The 18,715-nt window shown below is 41.5% G+C and overlaps 1 protein-coding gene across 1 annotated transcript in view; it reads right to left on the bottom strand.

Annotated features, from left to right (window-relative positions):
• The window catches only part of LOC126159434 (uncharacterized), an 82,649-nt gene extending 65,860 nt beyond the window's left edge, over nt 1-16,789 (bottom strand). The window contains exon 1 of the mRNA XM_049916545.1: nt 16,731-16,789. The gene's annotated coding sequence lies outside the window, so the exon portion shown is untranslated. The remainder of the gene's footprint in view (nt 1-16,730) is intronic.
• Between the last annotated feature and the right edge of the window lie 1,926 nt (nt 16,790-18,715).

Raw genomic sequence — 18,715 nt, forward strand, 5'->3', positions numbered from 1 at the left:
AAGTGAGGGTGGACTGCAGACGAAATTGCTTGATCTTGATGAAGTGCAGAACGAAAAGTCCGAAACAATTTCCAATTATCTTTCCCATGTTATACAGTCATTCACTATCATCTCAAAGTGTGTTGCATTTGGTGCAGACAATACTAACTGTAATTTTGGGGGGTTAATGAAGAAAGAGGGTAATAATGTTTTGACACATCTGAAAGAAAAATTAAAAAAACTCTAACATTGTTGGCATAGGTTGTCCAGCACATGTTGTTCATAACACACTTCAAAGTGCTTGTGATGTTTTACCTGTTGACATTTGACTGCATTGTCATGGAGTTGTACAACTATTTTCATATTTTTTCTATTCCTGTTGCAGAACTCACTGAATTCTGTGAATTTGTTGGTGACGCTTACAAAAATTTACTTTCCTTTTGCAAAACAAGGTGGCTTTCATTGTTGCCAGCCATAGAAAGGATCTTGAAAATGTATGAAGCTTTGAAATCTTACTTTTTGTCACAGTCTAACTCAAAGTGCCCTGCAATCTTAAAGAGTTTTTTCAGTGATCCTATAAATGAATGTTATTTACTCTTTGTAAATTCACAAATGAGTGTTTTCCAACAATCCATTCTGAGCATTTAGAAACAGAATAATTCCATATGTGAGGTATTAGCAGTCTTACATAATGCTTTGTCTAAATTCAAGGAAACATGAGCATTTTGTACCACAAAGTGTAAAAAAACAGCTGGATTATTGTGATGACCAGTCTGTTAAGAAATTTGACATAGCAGTATCAACGTTTTATGATGCTTCAGCAGACTATTTATCCTCATGGTTACAGGGAATAGCTGAGTTTTCTGTACTCTCATGGATGATGCTCACAGAACCACCAGAATGGTCAGTAGTTGAAAATACTTTAATGTTGCTAAACGAAAAGGGCATTCTAGTAAATGACAACCTCTTATTTGATGAAATAGTTCATATACGGTCATTTGTAAAACAACAATTGGAAACAGACAGTGAACAATGGAATCAGTTGATGGCACATGAAAAATGGTGTAGGTTTTTCAGATTTTGCCAGTGTAATGAACAGTTCAGAGAATCGCTTAATATAGCGCAGTACTTCTTTTCACTCGCTGCCCACAATGCAAATGTTGGAAGAGTTTTCAGCTTACTATCAACACAGTGGACAGATGAGAGGAATAGATTTACGGTGATTAGCGTTAAGTGTATTTTACTGACCTGTTTAAACTTGAGTAAATACAGTTGCACTGACTTCTATTCATACCTATTAGGCAAACCTGAGTTGCTGAATGAAATTTCATCTTCGAAGAAATATGATTGCAGTGTGGAATCCACAAAAGCATAAATTCCTTGTGTTCACTAAGAACTTTTTTGAAGTGAATGTCACTGTATGTCTTTCTACATTGTGTGTTATAAATGTTACCTTTCTTAATAAGTAAATTTCTGAAAACTTGAAATGTACTTCTTTCCAGTCTTTCAATTCTTTGTTTGGTTTTGTACACACACACACAAATATCAGTGAAGGCTATATTTGCAGAGGAAGAAGAAATGGTAGCATTAAAAGTGATATTTAACGAGAAATAAAAATTGTCCCACTTTTTGGCCAAGAAAATGTATGAAAGTCGCACTTTTGCCCAAAGAAAATATGGTCACCCTAGTCTTAAGCAAATCTTACGTTCAGAACGTATCCCTAAAGACTATTTTCGCATATAGCACTACAAGTACCTTTAACTCGAAATGGTCGCCGCTTGAATTTTCCATAGTTTTATTTCGATTTCAGTACTACAGAGAAGCTGATAGGTTGTGAGTACACAACATAATTAATTCGTATCAGCTGGCCATTCAGAACATTTCACCGATTCAGTTTACTGTTGGCTGAATTGTATCCATCCAGGAACTTAACATTTTACCGCCTGTTCCCTTGTGTCGCGCCGAGCACGACGGCCGGAGTTGTTACTTTGTGGCAGCAGTGAGTGCCTACGGTGAACGTCGTTTCTGCGCCAGTCAGTTTTAACAGTTCCCAGTAAGCGGCTGTCATCTGTGCTGTGATTCGTTGATGCAGAAGAGGCTGACCACACCCGTATTCAGTTTTACACTACCGGACCACTGGTGCCACACTTAGTGGCTTTGTACTGAAAAGTGCAAGGGAAAACAAATCCCTCGAAAGCTCGTATTTACGGGTACTAATTCTCACAATATAACAGCGCAAAATATCGCTATGTGACAAATTCATCCCCGCAAACTGCACTTGCTTTAAGGTCAAATACTTAGTTTAATTTCTGCTGCTTCAAACCAACTGTAGTAAGAAGCCAACCGAACTACAGTAAGAAGCAAACCGAACTACAGTAAAAAAACTAACTACAGTAAGAAACTATCTACAGTAAGGTCAGCACCGTGGATCACCACACAAAACTATGAATAGACTTGACACCGTAGTAGCTTTGTTTAGTCCTGTCGCAAATATTTCGTTCGAGAAAAGCCACGTTAATCAAATTTTGCATGAAGTTATAAAAACTGCACCATTTCTCATGTGAAGACTGGGTATTGCATCTCATACTGTGAGAATGGATACTGCTACACCTGTTATTACACTTTTTTCAAGACCTCCTGGGTGGTGTCTACACATGTTGGGACAGTATTTGACCGCCGTGTCGGCTCCTCTATCCTGACTGTACTGGACCGACGCAAGGGGTCGTGGGTTCTCTCCCAGCAGTTCCTCTCCTGTTCAGAAATCAGCGCCTCGCCGCGGTGTGTGAGAATGTGGAGGTATCTGTCACGCCACGGCCACACAGAACGCGCCTGGATTTTTAATTATTATTCACTATCATTGTTTTAGCTTTGCCGCCACTCGTTCACAGCCGACGATAAACTGCTGTAAAGATAATAAACATCAAAGACTTCATTAACAAAGAAATGAAAAATCGGCTCCCTCATTATCGTTTCAAATAAGAATTTCTCCTAATTAATTTTGGGTCTCAAAGAAAAATATTTCGGAAGACCCGTACACGAAAGAGATTACAAAGATGAGAGTAATTCTCTTTCAGCCGCATCACAGAGTCACCGACCACAGATACAATTTGCATGTTTTACGTCTATCTACATGCTAATGATCATTTGCATATTTTTTGATGTGAACAAATAAAAACAGGAAATAATTTCTACAGGCGATAGGTATAAAGAAATATTCAATACTAATTTACATAACATTCCATTGGAACTACCGACGGCCCTGGGAGAGCCAGCCCTGACAAAACTCTACCATCTGGTGAGCAAGATGTATGAAGCAGGCGAAATACCCTCAGCCTTCAAGAAGAATATAATAATTCCAATCCCAAAGAAAGCAGGTGTTGACAGATGTGAAAATTACCGAACAATCAGTTTAATAAGCCACAGCTGCAAAATACTAACACGAATTCTTTACAGACGAATGGAAAAACCAGTAGAAGCCGACCTCGGGGAAGATCACTTTGGATTCCGTAGAAATACTGCAACACGTGAGGCAATACTGACCTTACGACTTATCTTAGAAGAAAGATTAAGGAAAGGCAAACCTACGTTTCTAGCATTTGTAGACTTAGAGAAAGCTTTCGACAATGCTGACTGGAATACTCTCTTTCAAATTGTAAAGGTGACAGGGGTAAAATACAGGGAGCGAAAGGCTATTTACAATTTGTACAGAAACCAGATGGCAGTTATAAGAGTAGAGGGGCATGAAAGGGAAGCAGCGGTTGGGAAGGGAGTAAGACAGGGTTGTAGCCTCTCCCCGATGTTATTCAATCTTTATCTAGAGCAAGCAGTAAAGGAAACAAAATAAAAATTCGGAGTAGGTATTAAAATCCATGGAGAAGAAATGAAAACTTTGAGGTTCGCCGATGACATTGTAATTCTGTCAGAGACAGCAAAGGACTTGGAAGAGCAGTTGAACGGAATGGATGGTGTCTTGAAAGCAGGATATAAGATGAACATCAACAAAAGCAAAACGAGGATAATGGAATGTAGTCGAATTAAGTCGGGTGATGTTGAGGGTATTGGATTAGGAAATGAGACACTTAAAGTAGTAAAGGAGTTTTGCTATTTGGGGGGCAAAATAACTGATGATGGTCGAAGCAGAGAGGATATAAAATGTAGACTGGCAATGGCAAGGAAAGCGTTTCTGAAGAAGAGAAATTTGTTAACATCGAGTATAGATTTAAGGGTCAGGGAGTCATTTATGTATGGAAGTGAAACATGGACGGTAAATAGTTTGGACAAGAAGAGAATAGAAGCTTTCGAAATGTGGTGCTACAGAAGAATGCTGAAGATTAGATGGGTAGATCACATAACTAATGAGGAAGTATTGAATAGGATTGGGGAGAAGAGAAGTTTGTGGCACAACTCGACCAGAAGACGGGATTGGTTGGTAGGACATGTTCTGAGGCATCAAGGGATCACCAATTTAGTATTGGAGGGCAGCGTGGAGGGTAAAAATCGTAGGGGGAGACCAAGAGATGAATACACTAAGCAGATTCAGAAGGATGTAGGTTGCAGTAGGTACTGGGAGATGAAGAAGCTTGCACAGGATAGAGTAACATTTAGAGCTGCATCAAACCAGTCTCAGGACTGAAGACCACAACAACAACAACAATTTACATACTAGGAAAAAATACAGAACTAGCTGTTTGAAGCTGATAAATTAGGAGACTAAAAGTATATCTCTGACTTGGTAGTTAACTTTAATGCTAGGAGTTGGAAAAATTTACTCGACTAAAGAAAATGGTTCAAAAGGCTCTAAGCACTATGGGGCTTAACATCTGAGGCCATGAGTCCCCTAGACTTTAGAACTACCTAAATCTAACTAACCTAAGGACATCACATACATCCTTGCCCGAGGCAGCCGCGTGGTTCCCGACTGAAGCGCCTAGAACCGCTCGGCCACAACGGCTGAGGGCGTGAAGTCGAGGGCATATTCTGATTAAAGTGTAGGTTGTGCAGTATTTGCTATCACTAGATTTGCCTAAGTATTCAGCTTGCCGATTTTATGTAAGGCCAAAAGCTCTTTTAATTATTAGTCAAACAGGTTGACAGTACTGTATTTACAAATTCTTCAAATAATATAGATAATATCCGCACAAACAGCCTGCCTCCAAGGATACTCCTGACAATGTTAACAATCAAAGTACTCCTGTGCTTCTCCAGTTAATCACTGGAGCGCTTAATATTTCGTTCACAGAATGTACTAGCACTTCTGTAATAACTGATCACACAGTGTCAAAACAATGTAGTGACTTCAAGGCTAGTATCTACATTGCCTACATTACCATCTGCAATCTTGCTGTAAGCAGTCAACGATTACGTACGTAAATGGTGAGTATAGGCCTGCTTGTATCGGACCTATGTTACTCCTTTCCAGTACGTGCAACCCGACGAAATTTCGCACCTGACTGACGTACTCAAAAGACAAAGACCCATGTATCGTTAATAGGTAGCGTGCGTTCGAATTGTATAAATAAATTTAGAACTTCATTCTGTGCAGAATCAAGTACGAAAAATAAATACACCCATGGCTTTATTCTTCCTGCAAAATAATGCTCAGTAGTTTAAATATCATAGTGTTTTCTAACACGTATGGTGTTGCTATTCATTAACTTGCTCTCAGTGTTGCTATTCACTAGCTTGTAATTCACGTCTTACAGACAGTTTACTTATAGTATCCCTTATCTGAAATTCCGATTACGACATACGAAGTGCCACAATAACTGATATACAGTTCTTTAAAGGGCAAATAGACGTCGACCATGTCGCTGACTTGTACACATAATGTACGTAATTTTCGTTACCGCTCACGAATGATTCTGTTTCTCGTTTATTTATTTTTCATTGAAAGCTTACTGAATCTCTAGTTGAGTTCACTGTTGCCTTTCATTTAGTAGTGCGGTGTCCGAACACAAAGCTGCGATGTAGCAATTGGCATGAGAAAATTTACTCGATAATTTCACATCTCCAGAGAAAAACCGATCATGAAGATTTGATATTTTGTGCAGAAACGAATATTCTTTTAAATGGCGGTTAACGCAAGTACTGATGAGCTTTTGAAAGCCATGTGACAACGGATTTTTGAAAATCGGAAACCGGTAATGGTTTTGTGTAAATAAACTGTGCGTATCATTCTCGTGGATGACTGCTGTACTTAAGTTATAATGTTTATAATTCTACTACAGCCTAGTTTCTCATGATATTTGTCTAGAATGTAGCGAGAAATAGTGGGCTTCAGTGCACTATTACATCCTCTATAGTGTGTGTCGAATCAACGTCAATATTATTCAGAAGGCGATTAGTAATCGATGTGCGTTGCCACTGCATTGGAAAACACGTTTCGTTGTGACATTAGCAGTAAAAAAGATCAACTTGATTATTTATTATATCATTCAGAAGCCATACCGGATGTTACCGAAAAATCGCGTCATAAGTACGCACGATAATACTCTTCAGATCCGTTTATTCCTTTTTAGCCCACTCGGCCAGCGGGTTAACGAAACTTTGAAAGGACACAAAAAACGCGAACTTAACCGCGAGACGCAGTAAAACAGAGCCAACGAAAGAAAAACGTGGACGGAGCAGCCCGGTCTGTATTCGTGTGGGACGTGTGTGGGGACTCCCGCTGTGGCCCGTGCTCACGTACAAGGCCGCGGCGCGAAATTCATAGCAGGTCGTGACGTCACTCCAACCGGGCCACCATGTTGTGTTTCGAAGCGTTTGTTTATCTACACGTTTGTTGGATCGAGTGCTATATTCGTGCTTAAAGCTAGCGATTACAGTGTTTACGTGTAGTGAAGCTACTGTGAACATGGTTTACAAGTGTTGTGTGCCAAGGTGTCGTCGGAGTTACGGAACTCGACCGAAAGTAATGTTGTTTTCCTTTCCGAAAGATGCAAATCTGCGTTGGAAATGTCTTTCAGCGATTCATCGGGCCAATTTCCAACCCACTGAGCACACGAAGGTATGTACAAACTAAATACCTAGTACAATTATTTTTTTCTGGTGGAATATCTTGCATTTTGGACACATTTGACTAAAATTGTGAGCAAAAGTTCGCAGTAAATAGGCCTAGTATTCGTTATTAAGTGGCTTTATTTTGATTTTGAAAACGAAATATAAATTTGTGGCTCGTGTTACTTTTTATTCGTGTTTAAATTTCTCTGCAGTTCGTATTTTGTTACGCATTACCGATACGTTTTTTCTCTATTTGTGAGTGGGTGTTGTTTTTCACTCTCGCATTAGTTAGCATGAGTGCTAACGAATGTTGAAACTGCTGTTTTCATGTTTAAAAAGCGATCTCTCTGTATGAAGCATATCTGTTTTATTTGTCGATGTATCAAACGATGGAACAAATTATTATTGACGTGTTTAGCTTGACACATTGTCTCATTCCAACTGCTGCAAATGTCTGCTGAAGGTTTGTAGATTTTCACTGTTGACTTATGCTCAAAATCTGCCATATTTTTACAGGAAAGAAAATTTACATTACAATAACAATGCATAATTGTTTTTGTGAGGAGTTAAAAGTGATTGTTTGCTTGGGGAATGTACTCAGCTTTCCTGAGGGAGCTCTATAAACAGCTACACAATATTTATTTAGGATACTAAAGGCAGAGGAATTTAATATTATACACTGTATTAGTGCAGAATTTTTCAAGTGAGTGTAAATAATAGTTGTCTGGTCCAGAAAGAATGTACTTTATCACAGTGCATTTTTCACAAATGTACCTTGTTTTATCATGTATATCGCAATATTATTTACATCCCGCACTCGTACCTTTTCACTGGCTATTGATAAGTCTTATGCAATTACATTACCGGTAAAAAAGAATTCTAAACTATAGTTTCTGCTATATCGCGATTGATAAAGTTACTCATTTTAACCATTCGGCAAAGTACTCTCCTCTTTGCGTGGTATCATTTGCCAAGATCTCCAGCGGTTTACGAGATATGACAGGCGTTATGAATATTTCATTCCCGCGCGTTGCGATCGGAAGTGAAGTTGCTGCAGATGCTCAATTTTTTTCGAGATTGGAAGCAGATATTGATCCAAAGTTTTACGAAAATTTCAAAACCTCATCTGTATTTCATACTCAGCAATAGAATGTGTAATATGCATCAAACACAAATTCATAGCGACCCCTATTTTTGATGGCAACGTTCTCAAATTTGATATTCATCTGTGAAATACCACAATAGTTATGACCATTATCGAAATGATTGGCACTTCATCATGAAGCTGCCATATAAAGCTAAAAGTATTTCAGAAATTAATTATTTTTTACGGAATAGGTTCTGTAAAACCGTTGACAAAGATTTGCAGGCCGTGCGTCCCGATTCTGTCAGCGCAGCGCCAAGCCAACCCTGGCCCGCTTTGCGTGACGTCATAAGAGCGCGCCCCGGCCTTCTCTTTAGGTGATGGTGGTCACGGGCGTGCGAGGCTGGCTGCACCGATGGCTCTCCGTGCACGCGGGAAGTTACACAGGTGTAAACGTACCTCTGCACTAGGGACGAACGGTGCCCAATACTGAACATGCCGATAACAACTATATTTCAATCCATGACGCCATCAAAACGGACATAAAACACTCTTCGAAATCTAACATGCATAAAATACGTGCCACAGCAAGAATTACTGTTACTACAACGTTCAATTTCTTTGACTCCGTTAACTGACAACCATACTGTAACCCGTCAACCTAGCCTAGACCTCGGGATATGCAACAGATCACTTTTGCATTACAACCTACGTCATCATCATCATCATCATTTAAGACTGATTACGCCTCTCAGCGTCCAGTCTGGAGCATAGCCCCCCTTATACAGTTCCTCCATGGTCCCCTATTCAGTGCTAACATTGGTGCCTCTTCTGATGTTAAACCTATTACTTCAAAATCATTCTTAACCGAATCCAGGTACCTTCTCCTCGGTCTGCCCCGACTCCTCCTACCCTCTACTGCTGAATCCATGAGTCTCTTGGGTAACCTTGCTTCTCCCATGCGTGTAACATGACCCCACCATCTAAGCCTGTTCGCCCTGACTGCTACATCTATAGAGTTCATTCCCAGTTTTTCTTTGATTTCCTCATTGTGGACACCCTCCTGCCACTGTTCCCATCTACTAGTACCTGCAATCATCCTAGCTACTTTCATATCCGTAACCTCAACCTTGTTGATAAGGTAACCTGAATCCATCCAGCTTTCGCTCCCATACAACAAAGTTGGTCGAAAGATTGAACGGTGCACAGATAACTTAGTCTTGGTACTGACTTCCTTCTTGCAGAAGAGAGTAGATCGTAGCTGAGCGCTCACTGCATTAGCTTTGCTACACCTCGCTTCCAGTTCTTTCACTATGTTGCCATCCTGTGAGAATATGCATCCTAAGTACTTGAAACCGTCCACCTGTTCTAACTTTGATCCTCCTATTTGGCACTCAATCCGTTTATATTTCTTTCCCACTGACATTACTTTCGTTTTGGAGATGCTAATCTTCATACCATAGTCCTTACATTTCTGATCTAGCTCTGAAATATTACTTTGCAAACTTTCAATCGAATCTGCCATCACAACTAAGTCATCCGCATATGCAAGACTGCTTATTTTGTGTTCACATATCTTAATCTCACCCAGCCAGTCTATTGTTTTCAACATATGATCCATAAATAATATGAACAACAGTGGAGACAGGTTGCAGCCTTGTCTTACCCCTGAAACTACTCTGAACCATGAACTCAATTTACCGTCAACTCTAACTGCTGCCTGACTATCCATGTAAAGACTTTTAATTGCTTGCAAAAGTTTGCCTCCTATTCCATAATCTTATAGAACAGACAATAACTTCCTCCTAGGAACCCGGCCTTTTCTAGATCTATAAAGCATAGATACAACTCCCTGTTCCACTCATAACACTTCTCCATTATTTGCCGTAAGCTAAAGATCTGGTCGTGACAACCAGATCTTCTACGTAACAAAAAATAATATAGCAGCCATGTTAACGTCACTGTCTTCTCCTGTATCCGTGTGCACATATATGACGTCACACAGCACATCATTACGCCACGGGGCAACGTCGAAGCCCGGTATGGGTACCTTCGACCTGCTCCAGTGTGGACAGACGCCTGTACTCGAAATACAGGTATTTGCAGAACCCAATGAATGTCATACTTTAAGAAAAATGAAACATACGACGGAAGTCTCAGACAGCTGCAGATTCTTAACCGAGTAGCTACTAAATGGTATATGACAAAATGGACCGCAAAGGTGTCAGTGAAATTTTCACGAATCGCTTTCTGCTTCAACGAAGACATGGCAGTACTGGGAGGTCGTAAGTAAAATGCAGCTACTCGCGGAGGTGCACTGTGGTCTGTAGTTGTTGTATGGCAACGGAACTTGGCAGATATGCTAACGCGTTAATGCGAAACCCGTTTGCACCGAAATAAAGTTAGTTCCAATTTTGGGTACCAGGTGCGAATATGTCACTGTGCAACATCTCTACATCTACACCTACATCTACATCCATACTCCGCAAGCCACCTGACGGTGTGTGGCGGAGGGTACCTTGAGTTCCTCTATCGGTTCTCCCTTCTATTCCAGTCTCGTATTGTTCGTGGAAAGAAGGATTGTCGGTATGCCTCTGTGTGGGCTCTAATCTCTCTGATTTTATCCTCATGGTCTCTTCGCGAGATATACGTAGGAGGGAGCAATATACTGCTTGACTCTTCGGTGAAGGTATGTTCTCGAAAATTTGACAAAAGCCCGTACCGAACTACTGAGCGTCTCTCCTGCAGAGTCTTCCACTGGACTTTATCTATCATCTCCGTAACGCTTTCGCGATTACTAAATGATCCTGTAACGAAGCGCGCTGCTCTCCGTTGGATCTTCTCTATGTCTTGTATCAACCCTATCTGGTACGGATCCCACACTGCTGAGCAGTATTCAAGCAGTGGGCGAACAAGCGTACTGTAACCTACTTCCTTTGTTTTCGGATTGCATTTCCTTAGGATTCTTCCAATGAATCTCAGTCTGGCATCTGCTTTACCGACAATCAACATTATATGATCATTCCATTTTAAATCACTCCTAATGCGTACTCCCAGATAATTTATGGAATTAACTGCTTCCAGTTGCTGACCTGCTATTTTGTAGCTAAATGATAAAGGATCTATCTTTCTGTGTATTCGCAGCACATTACACTTGTCTACATTGAGATTCAGTTGCCATTCCTTGCACCATGCGTCAATTCGCTGCAGATCCTCCTGCATTTCAGCACAATTTTCCATTGTTACAACCTCTCGATACACCACAGCATCATCTGCAAAAAGCCTCAGTGAACTTCCGATGTCATCCACCAGGTCATTTATGTTTATTGTGAATAGCAACGGTCCTATGACAATGCCCTGCGGCACACGTGAAATCACTGTTACTTCGGACGACTTCTCTCCATTGAGAATAACATGCTGCGTCCTGTTATCTAGGAACTCCTCAATCCAATCACACAATTGGTCTGATAGTCCATATGCTCTTACTTTGTTCAATAAACGACTGTGGGGGACTGTATCGAACGCCTTGCGGAAGTCAAGAAACACGGCATCTACCTGTGAACCCGTGTATATGGCCCTCTGAGTCTCGTGGACGAATAGCGCGAGCTGGGTTTCACATGACCGTCTTTTTCGAAACCCATGCTGATTCCTACAGAGTAGATTTCTCGTCTCCAGAAAAGTCATTATACTCGAACACAATACGTGTTCCGAAATTCTACAACTGATCGACGTTAGAGATATAGGTCTATAGTTCTGCACATCTGTTCGACGTCCCTTCTTCAAAACGGGGATGACCTGTGCCCTTTTCCAATCCTTTGGAACGCTACGCTCTTCTAGAGACCTACGGTACACCGCTGCAAGAAGGGGGGCGAGTTCCTTCGCGTACTCTGTGTAAAATTGAACTGGTATCCCATCAGGTCCAGAGGCCTTTCCTCTTTTGAGCGATTTTAATTGTTTCTCTATCCCTCTGTCGTCTATTTCGATATCTACCATTTTGTCATCTGTGCGACAATCTAGAGAAGGAACTACAATGCAATCTTCCTCTGTGAAACAACTTTGGAAAGAGTCTCTGGTGGTCATTCTGAACAAATTGAGCAAGTGGCGGTTAATAACAAGCTCAACATTCTGCCTTTCTCACTTGTTTGACTCTTCCTGCCCACGTTCCGTTCCCAATCCGTTACACATGGAAAAATTTCTATACGTCTTTCATTCATCCATAGCAGTACTTGGTCGCCAACATTGGAAACAATTTCTTTCCGGTGTAAATCGGTTTCGCATAGGCGCACTGGTACACCGTGTTTCGCTGCCATACATGAGGTGCAGTCCACACTGGACCTCACACTGTGGCCACCCCGTGGCACAGTAGTGTCACCTTCCACGCAGGGTGGCCTCAGCCACGCGTCCATGGCGGTACCCCGCCACCGCCTCCACGTGAGTCACCTCTACTGCCAGCCCATGTACCATGTGAGCCACCACACTGTCAAATGTTTTGCTAATGAACAGAACACCGAAAGAATTAAAATCATCCAGATACAACTTACACTTTTCTAAGGCACACTAGTGATCTTACTCCATTATTATGGGCAATCGAGATGTGTCTCAAAGCGCGGATTCCACACATTCGCGATTAAATACCTTTATGAAACTTTTGGCTGCAGCTACTGTTCATCCGACAATTCTGCACAACTAATCTGGCTACACACGAGACGTTTTGGACAGGGCTTTAATACGGTGCATCAATTGTATTGCATATGTAGCGACATGCGAGTATGGATACCAGTTCAATTTAACACAGAGTACGCGAATGAACTTGCCCCCCTTCTTGCAGCGGTGTACCGTAGGTCTCTAGAAGAGCGTAGAGTTCCAAAGGATTGGAAAAAGGCACAGGTCATCCCCGTTTTCAAGAAGGGACGTCGAACAGATGTGCAGAACTATAGACCTATATCTCTAACGTCGATCAGTTGTAGAATTTCGGAACACGTATTGTGTTCGAGTATAATGACTTTTCTGGAGACTAGAAATCTACTCTGTAGGAATCAGCATGGGTTTTGAAAAAGATGGTCATGTGAAACCCAGCTCACGCTATTCGTCCACGAGACTCAGAGGGCCATAGACACGGGTTCACAGGTAGATGCCGTGTTTCTTGACTTCCGCAAGGCGTTCGATACAGTTCCCCACAGTCGTTTATTGAACAAAGTAAGAGCATATGGACTATCAGACCAATTGTGTGATAAGATTGAAGAGTTCCTAGGTAACAGGACGCAGCATGTTATTCTCAATGGAGAGAAGTCGTCCGAAGTAAGAGTGATTTCACGTGTGCCGCAGGGCATTGTCATAGGACCGTTGCTATTCACAATATACATAAATGACCTGGTGGATGACATCGGAAGTTCACTGAGGCTTTTTGCAGATGATGCTGTGGTATACCGAGAGGTTGTAACAATGGAAAATTGTGCTGAAATGCAGGAGGATCTGCAGCGAATTGACGCATGGTGCAGGGAATGGCAATTGAATCTCAATGTAGACAAGTGTAATGTGCTGCGAATACACAGAAAGATAGATCCTTTATCATTTAGCTACAAAATAGCAGGTCAGCAACTGGAAGCAGTTAATTCCATAAATTATCTGGGAGTACGCATTAGGAGTGATTTAAAATGGAATGATCATATAATGTTGATTGTCGATAAAGCAGATGCCAGACTGAGATTCATTGGAAGAATCCTTAGGAAATGCAATCCGAAAACAAAGGAAGTAGGTTACAGTACGCTTGTTCGCCCACTGCTTGAATACTGCTCAGCAGTGTGGGATCCGTACCAGATAGGGTTGATAGAAGATATAGAGAAAATCCAACGGAGAGCAGCGCGCTTCGTTACAGGATCATTTAGTAATCGCGAAAGCGTTACGGAGATGATGGATAAACTCCAGTGGAAGACTCTGCAGGAGAGACGTTCAGTTGCTGGGTACGGGCTTTTGTCAAATCTTCGAGAACATACCTTCACCAAAGAGTCAAGCAGTATATTGCTCCCTCCTACGTATATCTCGCGAAGAGACCATGAGGATAAAATCAGAGAGATTAGAGCCCACACAGAGGTATACCGACAATCCTTCTTTCCACGAACAGTACGAGACTGGAATAGAAGGGAGAACCGATAGAGGTACTCAAGGTACCCTCCGCCACACACCGTCAGGTGGCTTGCGGAGTATGGATGTAGATGTAGATATGGAAACTGAAACCACTGCACGCAGTTCAGTGTCACAGAAGTGAAAAACATTTCGGGTTGCCTATTATTAGCAAAATTCGTGCAACTTATCAAATCATCCTGTCCCTCACGTGTGAGGACAGTCGGTTTTCCGTGACATCGAGCGTCCTGTGTTGCGACTGTATGAGGGGAGCGAACTGGGCAGTCGCTGTGTTGATCTACCTGTTTGCAAAGTTAAAATTGAAAATTTTATACTTTTTAACTCAAATTTACGTTTTATGACGATGTGCAGTGTAACTGATACACATTTTCAGTACTTTGTCATGCTAAAGTGTCTAAGTGTGATGTCAGTGACTTATCATCAATTACGTGTAAGGCTTCTGTAACAGTACATGGCTAAACGAAGTATTTACTATAGGTTTCAGTCAAATATAATTAGCAAATGCCTCCACAAATGTAATTCAGTCTTCTGTCGGAAACTAATAACAAATCTACCTCGATTCTCCCAATTATTGCACTGGAAATGGCACAAATTGAATGTAAATTCTACCGTCGTTATAGGCTGCACATAAAAATTTACACTGCACTTTAATCGTGTCATTTGAACGTCAAATAAAGAAGTTGATAAATGACGGTGCCGTATACACTAGCGTTCATTCTTTCGTCACATAAGATACAACTGCAAGCACGATTCCGACAACTTTTCTGCACAACAAGTCGCACAGAACACGACGCGTCTCAAAGATCTCTGATGCCTATCTTTGTCGACACTCCAGGCAGGCTCTGTTATCACACGAATATTAACACGAGAACAGCCAAACAAAGCGCTGAAGTGTTGTATAGTGCAAAAAAAAAAAGTGTGGTATGTGATCGCTTCCCTTTCACCAGCAAATCTCAAAAGACGGGACGTGACGTCACAGAACATGAAAGAAAACCTTTCGTACTCTCTTTATTATCGAACGACAATCATTTCGATAACTTCTCAAGAATTCGCCAACTACTAACCAAATCTTCGCCTCAGTCTAACCAGGATATTGGGGAAAGCGCTCGTGCATCACAACGGTAATTCCATAAAATTGTAAAATACTGAAATGAATGCGAGAGCTGCATTTCATCGCCAGAAGTATGTCGGCATGGCTCCACGAGTTCTGATTCGCGAGTGGACTACTGGATTCGGAACGCCCACGCACAAAACAGCTTCCGACGACTGGTTACTTCGCAGATGAGTTAACGTGTGTAATATCCGACGTTGAGCATGTAAGCGAGAAGTTAAGGAACGGCTTGGAATTATTCTTAACGTGTGTTCTAAGTCGCCAAGTGCTCTCATTCTGAAACACAGGCTGAAACCAGTTTGCACTCATTTTTAAACAAAAACAAGTTTTTCTCGCGGCTGAATGTTTGAGACGTAATATCTCCTGGCGCGTGTGTGTCGTACGATCATATAATTTTGCAAATACTTTCTATGACGTGTGGGGATACCGTCTGCAAACTATGTTGCGAATACAGTTTGTACTAATACATTACAACGTTATGTCTGATGCCTAAGCTGACTGCTTGAAAATGTGCTAGTTCACGTGTGTGTGGGTGTGTGTGTGTGTGTGTGTGTGTGTGTGTGTGGCGGGGAGACATCAGCGAAAATTTTCTCAAGTATTTGAAATGTTGTCTGGAGTTTGTTGCGAGCCGCTGACTGCTCTTGTTGTGAAATACTGGGCGAATGACGTCAGCGTATTTCAGCGCAGTGCGTTACGTTACCTCGTGACAAGCCGAGTTTCCAACTGTGATACTTTTCTTACTGTGTGAAGCCCTTCAAGTCAGATTACACCGCTGAATGAGTACATTACGACGACATTTTAGAAGTTTAAAGTCGGCCAAAGTAGGCGAAATTTTGAAAAGTAAATTTCTGTCAGCCATGCAAGCCGCTAGATGGGCAAACTGCAATTGCCCTCGGCTTGCGGTCCAGTATCACAGACAGCCACGGCTGCTGGAATCAGCGGCGGAAGACGCCGCGTCGCACTAAAACTCACTCACTCCCACGTGCTGACTTTGATGGTTTTCCCATACTTGCGTCATTTCGTTGCAGTGACGTAATTAGGAACGCGTGGCTTTCGGGGTACGAGAACTCTCTTGGAATCGACACTGGCACATCGAAACACTACCCGACTGAATTTGGCGCTATCTTCCGTTCGTTCCACGTTAATCTCGCTCAAGTTATCAGTGGTTAAACGACTGTAACAAGGCGATAAATAACGATTAATAAATTATTAAAAACTCGACACGCTAATTTATCAGACTATTCGCCATCCCTTTGATCGTATTGATCCTAATTTTTTGAAGTAAGACAATGTATTAGACAAGAGTAGTTCGTTGACGTTGCTCTGTCGCGAGTTACGCGGCAAACCGCAGTAAAGCGTGCCGAACAGGATCCGCAGCCTACAAGTAATCCAGCAGAGGCCAGCTGCCCGCCTTACCTCTCTCTGGTATCCTCGCCGGGGTGCGGGACTGCTTGGCACGCTGTTTCCCGTCTGGCTGCTCCGTCAGAACTGCGCCGGTGCCCTGCTGCAGGGAAGCAGGTAACCGCCGCCTCGCCAGCCACTGTGGTGGCGCAGCGGCTCTGACATCACGTGACTCGAACCCTCCCCCCACCCCTACGGCACGCAACGAACGCTGCAAGCCCTGACGTCGCTTCGTGTAGTTATTTCTTTTTTTTCCAAGAAGCAAACACACGCAACGCTTCCTGGGACAGAACGCTGAAATCCGAATACATAATTCCGTCCTCCGCTTGCCTCTACGTCCGCTCTGCATTCTTCAGTAACAACACGACGGATCGAAAGCGCCTGAGGCCCTGCTTTGCACTTTAACGCAAACGATGCTTTGCACAATCCACCTCTCTTTTTGGTCAATACAGAAATTATCTACACAGAGCCATGTGTGTAAACCGCATACGATCGCAAGCCTCCAACGAATCATAGGTTCAGAACGTATCCTTAAGGGGCTCCGGAACGCCCTATACTTGCAATGTTAAAATAACGCTTATAAATTACATCTTTCCTCACAAAGTATTTGAGGTAGGAAGTTGAACTTTTTACAGATTATTTATTGGAATATGGGCTACAAGTTAACACAGGGATTTTACAAAATTTTAGTTCAGTTATTAAAGATGATTTTTTTTTCAATTGTAATGAAAATTCACAACATTTTTTTTGCAATTTTTTATTTATATATTCAAAAATATAGTTTTTTGGAAAAAAGGCTGTGTTAAATTATGCAGAAGGTACTGTGTAACATTTACTGAAAGTTTGAAACAAATATGTTAGGAAGATCCTTAGAAAACATGTAATTAGTATGAGAAAATAAAAGTTTTGCGAATCGAGCGACAAAGATTGGATTAGCTTTTTAGTGCATTCCAGGTCCATAGGATGGATTATCTTCATCCTCTGCAAACTCCTCCTCCAGCTTCCTCTTGTTCCTCCTCCTGTTTACTCTTGCTTGTATTTCTAGACTCTTTACAGCCCTGTCTGCAGCCCGAAGGAGTTCCTTGTCTAAAGCAAGCATCGCTCGTACCATGTTAGAATGTTATTATTTACAGTAATAACACATATCTTTGGCTTTCCAACATTTCTCCTTTTCTTAAAAGCCTTCAGAGGAATTCTAATAACTTTACTTTCACTCATTATTATACTTCAACAAAACAGAGACTCAAGAAACAGAATTAATTACGAATATTTTCGAGATAACGACAGAGTAAATAAACATGAAACAATCGACAATCACACCAGCGATATATATTGAACCATCACAGGTTAGCCACAACACATACTTTATCTCCCATCACTAAAATGTACCTGATGAACACGGACGTTAATAATAACACCATTTGACAGCAGTTTAACAGCGCCACAGTGGGTCACACCCATGTAGAAAACATTTCAAAAAAAATTTAAAAATAGTTGTAGTCTTCGGAATTGAATAAATTATATATCTATTAAAAGGTAATAGTCTGCAGATTCAGAAAACGCAAAAAAGTAAAAATTGAACTTTTCATGATTTTGAGCCTTTCCGGAGCCCCTTAAACACTTTAGCCGCACTTCCAGCATTACACGTCCTTTTAACTCGAAATGGTCGCCGCTTCTATTTTCCATAGTTGTTTTGATTTCAGTCTTACAGAGAATCTGATAGGTCACAAGTAAACACAGTAATTAATTAGCAGAGGTTAAATTTTTCTGTCTGCTCCCTTGTGCTGTGCCAACTAAAATGGCCGGAACGTTTATTTTGTGGCAGCAGTAAGCGTCAGTTTGGCACTGGTTACTTATAAAACTTTGTAACAAGAGGGCGTTATCTGTGCTGTGATTGGCTGAGGCAGAATACTCCGAGTAGTCGCCGTATTCGGTTTGGTGCCACATTTGCTGACTTTCTATTGAAACTTAGGTCCAAGGGAAGAAAAATAAAAATCCAC

This window comes from Schistocerca cancellata, unplaced genomic scaffold (genome assembly GCF_023864275.1).
Source record: "Schistocerca cancellata isolate TAMUIC-IGC-003103 unplaced genomic scaffold, iqSchCanc2.1 HiC_scaffold_1143, whole genome shotgun sequence".
Classification (NCBI taxonomy): Eukaryota; Metazoa; Arthropoda; class Insecta; order Orthoptera; family Acrididae; genus Schistocerca; species Schistocerca cancellata.